Source organism: Alligator sinensis, unplaced genomic scaffold (assembly GCF_000455745.1).
Source record: "Alligator sinensis unplaced genomic scaffold, ASM45574v1 scaffold563_1, whole genome shotgun sequence".
NCBI lineage: Eukaryota > Metazoa > Chordata > Crocodylia > Alligatoridae > Alligator > Alligator sinensis.
Window position 1 is genome coordinate 1 of NW_005842524.1, and position 7,740 is coordinate 7,740.

The 7,740-nt window shown below is 39.0% G+C and overlaps 1 protein-coding gene across 1 annotated transcript in view; it reads left to right on the top strand.

The window, feature by feature from the left end:
- The first annotated feature begins 2,657 nt into the window (after positions 1-2,657).
- LOC102384459 overlaps positions 2,658-7,740 on the top strand; it is a 56,237-nt gene continuing 51,154 nt past the window's right edge. Inside the window, exon 1 of the mRNA XM_025213350.1 lies at positions 2,658-2,695. The gene's annotated coding sequence lies outside the window, so the exon portion shown is untranslated. The remainder of the gene's footprint in view (positions 2,696-7,740) is intronic.

The following is a 7,740-nucleotide window of genomic DNA, read 5'->3' on the forward strand; positions in this document are numbered from 1 at the left end:
CGGGAAAAGAGATCCCGGGGCGCGCCTGACAATTGCTTCGGAGGAGTGGCTCTTCTCCTTCTAAATCACAGAATAATAGTTGCCTTTTTTGTAAGAGCATCACATTATGGACTTATATTTAGCTTCCACTATCACCCTCAATCTTTTTCTACTGTACTACTGTTGAGCCCCAGCTCAAGTCTGGGATCGTGCCCGGTATGCAAAGGCCAATAAAGATACCAGGGGTGAAAGTACAAAGAAGGTTTATTGCTAGCAATAAAAGGTGCGAGCGGAATAATTTCACGTAACAAGCACCCCGATCACTATATCTAAGCATCTTTTATACAGGAGTTTTCAAGTTTTCACGAGCGTGCTTGTTTGCTGATTGGTTGTAAGGAGTGACGCAAGGAGTTCTTTACTGAGCATGTCTCTATACCTGTGTTTTAGCCATGTATCTCATTTACATACATGTATGTTTCATTAGCATACTTCTTCCCCACCTAGGGGCGTGATTTTTAGTATTTTAATGAGCCCTATAACCCAGTACTCTGCTTCTGCTTTTGTTTTCAAGCCCCCTTTATCTAGGACTGTCTCCTCCTTATCATTGCAGGTGGGCATTTTTCACATAGCATTCTCTTCTGCATCATCTTTGAGTAGAGGCTTCTAGGTCACTCCTGACACTACCACCTAGCCATATATTTTTCATTTGTATCCAGACCGTTTCCTAAATATAGCACATTGAGGTTGTCTTTATTAAATTTTATCTTAATTTTTTATCATTTCTCCAATTTATGATCATTTAGAATTCTGATTTTGCCCTCCATAATGGTTGCAGTTCTTCCCACGTTGGTGTCATTTGTAATTTTTTAAGTGCACTATCTATTCCCTTGCCCAAGTCATTAGTGAAAATATTGAATAGAAGCCGGCCCCCCAAAAAACCTCTAGGCAACTCCACTTGACTTACCCATCCAGTTTGACAGTAAGCTATCCTATTACTACTGTTTGCCAGTGGCTTTTCAACCAATTGTACACTCACCTCATGGTGATTATATCTAGACCACATTTCCTTTGCTTACTTATGAGACTATCAAGTGGGACAATGTCACAAGCCTAACTAAAGTCAAAACACATTATATAGACTGCTTTCCCGTTATCCAGTAGGCCAATTTCCTTGTCAAAGGAGGAAATTAGATTGATTTGGGATTATTGGTCCTTGGCAAATTTATATTGTCCAGTTCTTATCACTGCATTGTCTTGTGGGTTCCTACAAATAGATTGTTCACTAATTTAATAATTTCTTTCCTGGAATCAAAGTTAGGTTGACTTATAATTCCATGAGCCCTCCCTTTTCTCCTGGATATAAATCATTGCAGTAGACATCATTTGATTTTTCCACAGCAGATAATTGTTCCTAAGTGTTCTTAAACAGCAACCCTGATAGTGGCAGAGTTGTCCTTTTGCTTCTACTAGAAGTATGGTGCTGCATGTTTCATAGATGCCTCTCCATCATTTGTTCAGTCAGCCCTGACAAAGCTTCATTGTTTATAGATAGGCCCAAGTATTTGTAATATTGTTGTTTGGTGGCCATTCCTAACGTGATTCAGTACCTCTGATCAATCAAACCAAGAAACCAACTCATATTAAAGCATAGCATGGAAATCTATACAAGCAGAATAATCCATTGGGTAGGAACCACAGGCTGGGCAAGGCATTTGGGTTCTACTACTGGAATCCCCAATAACTGCACTCTGTGACTGTGTACAAATCACTGCACCTTCCTCTGGCCTCTCTGTTCTTCATCTGTCCTGAAGGCACATTTCCTGTAGCAGGTATCAATTCCAGAAACACACCAAAACCCATGGCAGAATACTTTAACCGTCCTAGATATTCCACCTCAAAGTAGCTTTCCTTAAACAAAAAATGACTTTATAAACCAACTTGAATGCAAAATTGCAGAATAAATTATCCACAGACTGGATTATGCTAACCCTGGTCTCAACAGGGACTATGGATTCTTATAGCATTACCTGGATTAGATGTTAACTCCAGAGTCCTTCAAGATATTAACTGCCTTATTCATCTCAGCTGATCTAATCAATCTACTCTTTACCTCTCTTTGCAGTGTCCCCCTCCCCTGTCACTTTCCCTTTGATATAAAATGGTTAGTTTGGGTATTAAAACGTGTTCACTCCATGGGCAAACAGTTCACTCCATACTTACAGGTGCAAACAGTGAACTAGTTCCCACAAATTTTAATACTTCCACACTGGATCTGCTTATATTTTGCTCAAGAATAGTGAACAGCAACTGTCCAATGGTACCACTTTGCATGGTATTAAAAAGGAACACCTCATTGATTAGGAGAATATTTATTTTCCTTTAATCTCCTTGGTCTAATTACTCCACTGCCTCAAATTGTTAACTCAGTAGCTGTTGAGAGCCCAGTGGAAGAAAGAGCAGCTGCTGCCTGCTGTCTAGATGTGAGTGCAAATGTTGCCAGATTTATTAATAAGACATCAATATATGTTTTTCTGCAGGAAAACACAGTTGCACAGCAATAAGAAGTTTCCACTCCATTTTCACCCACAGAGGTTCTGTCAGGTTTTCTTTATCATTATACTGCTCACTTCTCAAGTAGTCCTGAGTCTCTTTGTTCTGAAATTGTATCATGACGTGGAGACAATAAAGCTGAAACAAGTCACAACGTGGAAAGACGGTAAGAAAGAAAAATTCACATAATCATGTTGGTTCACTTAAAATAAAGATGGTATCAGTTAGTACTTGAAGGGTGGAGAGGACCCAACAGTGGCACGGGACTGAGTTCAATGGCATTAGATGAAGCTGTTGTGAGTTTTGAACCCCAAAGTTACTTCCATCTTAGGTTGGAAGGTTTTTTCTAGATTCTGGACCTACCTGATCAAAGTTTCATTCATCCTTCAATGTGAGCTCTTACTTAGTCCCACTAAAGTTGTCTTCTTCCTCCTTACTGTAAATGGTCTATAGTCACATGCTTTGTATCCAAAAAGGCTGAGAACCTTGCCAGGTGAACAATCTGCTTTCTGCCAGCCCTGTGTGCCACCTGCACCATGGAACAATGTAGTATGTATAACTTCACCAACAAGATGTCATGCCTGTGTGTTATTATTCTTTAAAAATGCAGTTACCTGACTGTTGTTTGACAACCGGAATCATTGCAGACACAGCAGTGTACTGTCAGTAAAGCTGTAAGACACCCGAAGAGCAACTTCCAGATTTCAGCTTAGTTTCTATTGCCTTGAAGCATTTGGTACAACTTCTGCCCCAGTTTCTGCTACAAGCATTCTAGTATAAAACATAACCAAGGCATGAAACATCTATTCAGTTTGTCCAGAGAAGGAGCCCAATATAGCCATAAACATAATATCATTGGTAAAGTCTCCCATAGCATGTGGGTGCTAGTTGACAGCAAAGACATAGAGAGCTCCTTCAGGACCTGGAGCAGAATGATGGTATGCCAACCCCTGTAGGTGAGCGGAGGGGGTGGTAAGGGGAGAGGAAGTTTTACTTGCACAGTGAAGGCAGCTGCTATTGCTACTACTGCTACTGCCACAGCGGTAGCAGCATCGGCACAGGTAGCATCACCCCTGTGGCTCTTGCTCCCCTGGTTGCTTCCCCCTCACAAGACAAGCTATTTGGGCCAGGTATGTCCCTGACATAGCAAAGGAGGGAGGGGGTAGAGAACAAGGGGACAAGGGTGATTTTGGCACCTCCTCATAGTCAGCACCAAGCACTGATACCCTGCTTGCCCCATACCCCAGTTACACTACTGTTTGATGGGAATAAACCTAGTTTGTGCTAAAACTTCTAGCAGATGTATTGAATCCATGGAAATGTCATCGTAACAATGTGAAAGCAGCAACATTTATCATTTGATCATTTCCAATCACAAGAAAGAAAGCGGAAAATGGAAAGGCATGTAACGATAGTTAAAGGCCACAATAGAAGGATCAGACACAACATTTGTATATTTCTTGATTGGTACTTGAGGTCCTTGGGAATTTTGAATTGTATGTTACATATAGACTGCTCTGTGCAGATTCAGAAGACACAACAGATTATTTATCAGTCTTGTTTATAACACTTGAAGAAGACAAATGCTGAGATGGAAGCTTGTATACTAACTCAATTATTCAGACCTTAATATAAGAATCCAAGTTATTACCAGCACATGCTGAAGTGCTAATGCTGTTGTATAGCAGTTTAGTACCTCTTGTCAGAGTGGCATTTCCCGTGAGTTTAGCCGTAAAGATTTGAGGTATTACTTTGCTTTCTTACATGTCTATCAGTGAGCTTATTTGCCCTCTTTGAGTATACTTTGCTTCCTGTTGTCAAGGAACAAAAAGTTCTATAAAAGAAAGAAAAAGCTCTATAAAACCTTGGGTCGTACAAAACAAATAGATCCAAAAGGTAAAATGTATTCTGACATTCATGTGTTTCTTAATATACCAATTTTTCCTATATGGAATCTGAGATACAGAGCTGATTCTTTTTGCATGTGGCCTGTGTCCAAATAAAAATTAAGAAAAATGTACAGATTCTGGAAGGCCAGTTATCCAAGTTGGATTTATAAATCAGGAAACTGCATGTACACATGACAATTAGACAGCTAAGTAGACATTTACAAAAACATTTGCCATAAGTGCGATTTTTACGTGTCCTTTTTAAAAAGGTCTCTACCTTTTTAAAAGATGATGGAAGTAATTTAGTATCTTGCTCCAACTGAGCAGTGAATTAGTGGCAAAGCTAAGAGCTTCTGGCCCGTTTGGTTCTGTCAGTGCACCACATTGTTTCTCAGTATGAAAAATACTACAGTGGAATCAACACAGTTTTCCTAGTACAGGTCATATAGTCTAGAAACACTGCAAATGTCATTTATTCTGTGTTTCTTTTCAGTCCTCACTTTAAATAAAAATAAATTCCATGATATTTGCACTATAGTTTTCTGGTGAGGAGATGAAATAGCAGAGTATATGTAAAAACAATACATACTAAATACAATGAAGGAACTTTTTAACATCAGAAACCAAACTCATTACTGCAGATGGAAAATTGGCAGGATAATTAGACCCACTCGTCAGACACATATTTTTGAAGGTTCTCTCAGAGGTAGAAGTTATTATTTTTAATCCAGTTGAGCCCTTTCATATATCTATTGTTCTAGTACTAGATGCAGAGCAATCACTCCAAGGATTTCTGAGGCCATTAAACTAAACTGATGTTGTTGCTAGTGAACTAAACATCATAGAAAATCTCTGAAGGAAAACATGCAGCACCTTGGAAGTCAAAAACATTGCAACTGATGAATATATGAACACCACTTTCACTGTTAGGATTAACACAAATTGTTGAATTATCTGAATTATCTCAAAGGAGTGTCTGTTAGGCTTGTTCAGGCTTTACATCCAAAGTGCGTAGGCCTTGATGTTTGGAAAAAATTATTTTCCAATCCAGCCACACTGAGTAAGAGCATTAGCTATATTTTTCCAATAATTTACTATAAGCAGAAGTAGTTGAGACATCTAAGGTTGCTCAGTCTTTCCCATCATAAGTTGCTGTATTCAGTTGCTTGTAGTTTTGCCAAACTTTTAAACATTGAAGCTGAAATATCCCATGTCAGGAGTCTGTTTCAGGAAATTAATTCACTAAATTTTGGGAAAGTTTGAACAGAAAGGGTAAAGCAATTTCTAAGGATATTAACCACAAAAAAAAAACAACCCCAACCTTTTTTTCCCCCCCTTGTTAAAAAAAAAAAAGCAAAGGGGAGATCTTTTTATGGCAAATGAATGCTGGAGAATGTGATTGTACCCTTGTCTCTGGCAAAGTGTTTCTGTGTAATACTAGACAGGTCATTTAAAATAAATTGTTCACAGGTGTTCACTCATTTTGTGTCTTTCTCATTTACAAGAAGCTTTAAAAAGTTGGAGGCCTAGCACACACATTTTGAAGAAAGGCTGAGCCCTTGTTGGAAAATTTTGAAGTGCACACAAAATCAGTGGACACTTTTCACCTTACTCTCTCTGTGCCTCAGTTTCCCACTTGCAAAATGGCAATAAGCATACTGATCATTATAAATGGGTATATCATGAAATTAAAGTAACTGATGTTATATAGCACTCAGATAAACAATCAAGTATGACACTGAAAAGTCCAGGGGGAAATTACTAATTGGACCTTCAAGCTTAGTATGCATAGTGTACAATAAGAAAGACCTGGGGTCACGCACTGAACAATGAGGGAAAAGAAAATATTGAATAGCTGCTCATTCAGGAAGCACAGTCCAGTCTCCTCATTGAAAGAGGCAGAGGTCCTGAGGAAAAAAAAATAGACTTTGATTATGTAATTAAAGACTCCTGTAAAACTGTAATTCAAACAAACTGCATTGAGGTTGCACAGAAAACTTTATTTTGAATGGTTCTTATTTTTTTTCTGTGCTTGATTTTGCAACCTTAATGCTCCTTCAATCTAGTCATCTTTAGTACTTCAAATAGAGATACATTTATTGGCTGGTGCACTAACTGTTAGTATTTATGTAGTTCCAAAAGTGTGTTTTACTCTTTGCAGAAAGATATCCGTGTTCTATGTTTGGAATCCTGCTGTATTTTCAGGTCCTTGTCTTTTGCATGTGGCCTACAATTTTGTGGGGTTTTTTGTAATGTGTGCATGCCGGCACAATTCAACATGATTACCCATAGTCTTGGATGAGGAAAGCCTTAGGAATGAAGTAGAATACATATTGCCTTTCTGGATTAAGGTAAATTACCAGAACTTTGTAGAAATAATGGACCTAAAATCGCACTTATTTCCAGCCGTTGGCTTTGTCCCCTCATTTGCAAAACACTAAATGAATCCACAGAATTTAAAATAATAAAAACACCCTCCAGACCTTTCATTTGTGCTTGTAAGTAATACTGATAAATCTGAAGTGCTGATTATTATTATGTGTCTGACACACTTCCAATTACAACAGACGTGCTAAATAGTTACTGACTCTTTTGCACCTTCCAAGTAATTTAGAAAAGATTTTGATAAATTGTAAGCAGGTGCAAAGCTAGCATATACTGGATGATGAACCAAAGGCCTTGATAAATCAAGTTCCTCTGAGCCAGGAAATATATGCTGAATAATAAGAATCACAAAAGAATTCCAGCCAAGGGTCACTAAATATTTGCAATAACAACTTCCTATTCAAACCCAGAGAAGATAACATCAACAACACCCTTACAAGCATCCCCTTGCTATTATAGTACAATGTGTATCACAGTTTTTTCTGGAAGTCCCAGCCAAGTTAATAGTATGTGGTGTACTAGGAGCTGTACATTCACATGGTAAAACACAATCCCTGCCCCAAATAACTGACAATGTATACATAAAAAAACTTTGGATAAAAAATGTTTCCTACAAATGATGAAATGAGACACATTTTGTTTAACAGAAAGCTAAATACTAGAACAGATGACCTAGTCTTTAAATGCAGATTAGGCAAGCATTTGGGGGTTATAAAGTAACTAGGTAATTCCTCATCAAGAATGACAGGGGGTGGGGATGGGCGGGGATGGGGTGCCCATCCCCCCGTACCACTGCTGCCTCCCAGGAACAGAGTGGGGGAGAGTTTGCCCCGCTGTCCCCTCCATCCCTCTCTGCCAGCACCCCACACCACTGCTGCCTCCAAGTGCTCCTGCCCCCAGCTCTGCTTCTTGGAGGTGGCAGAGTGCCACCATGATG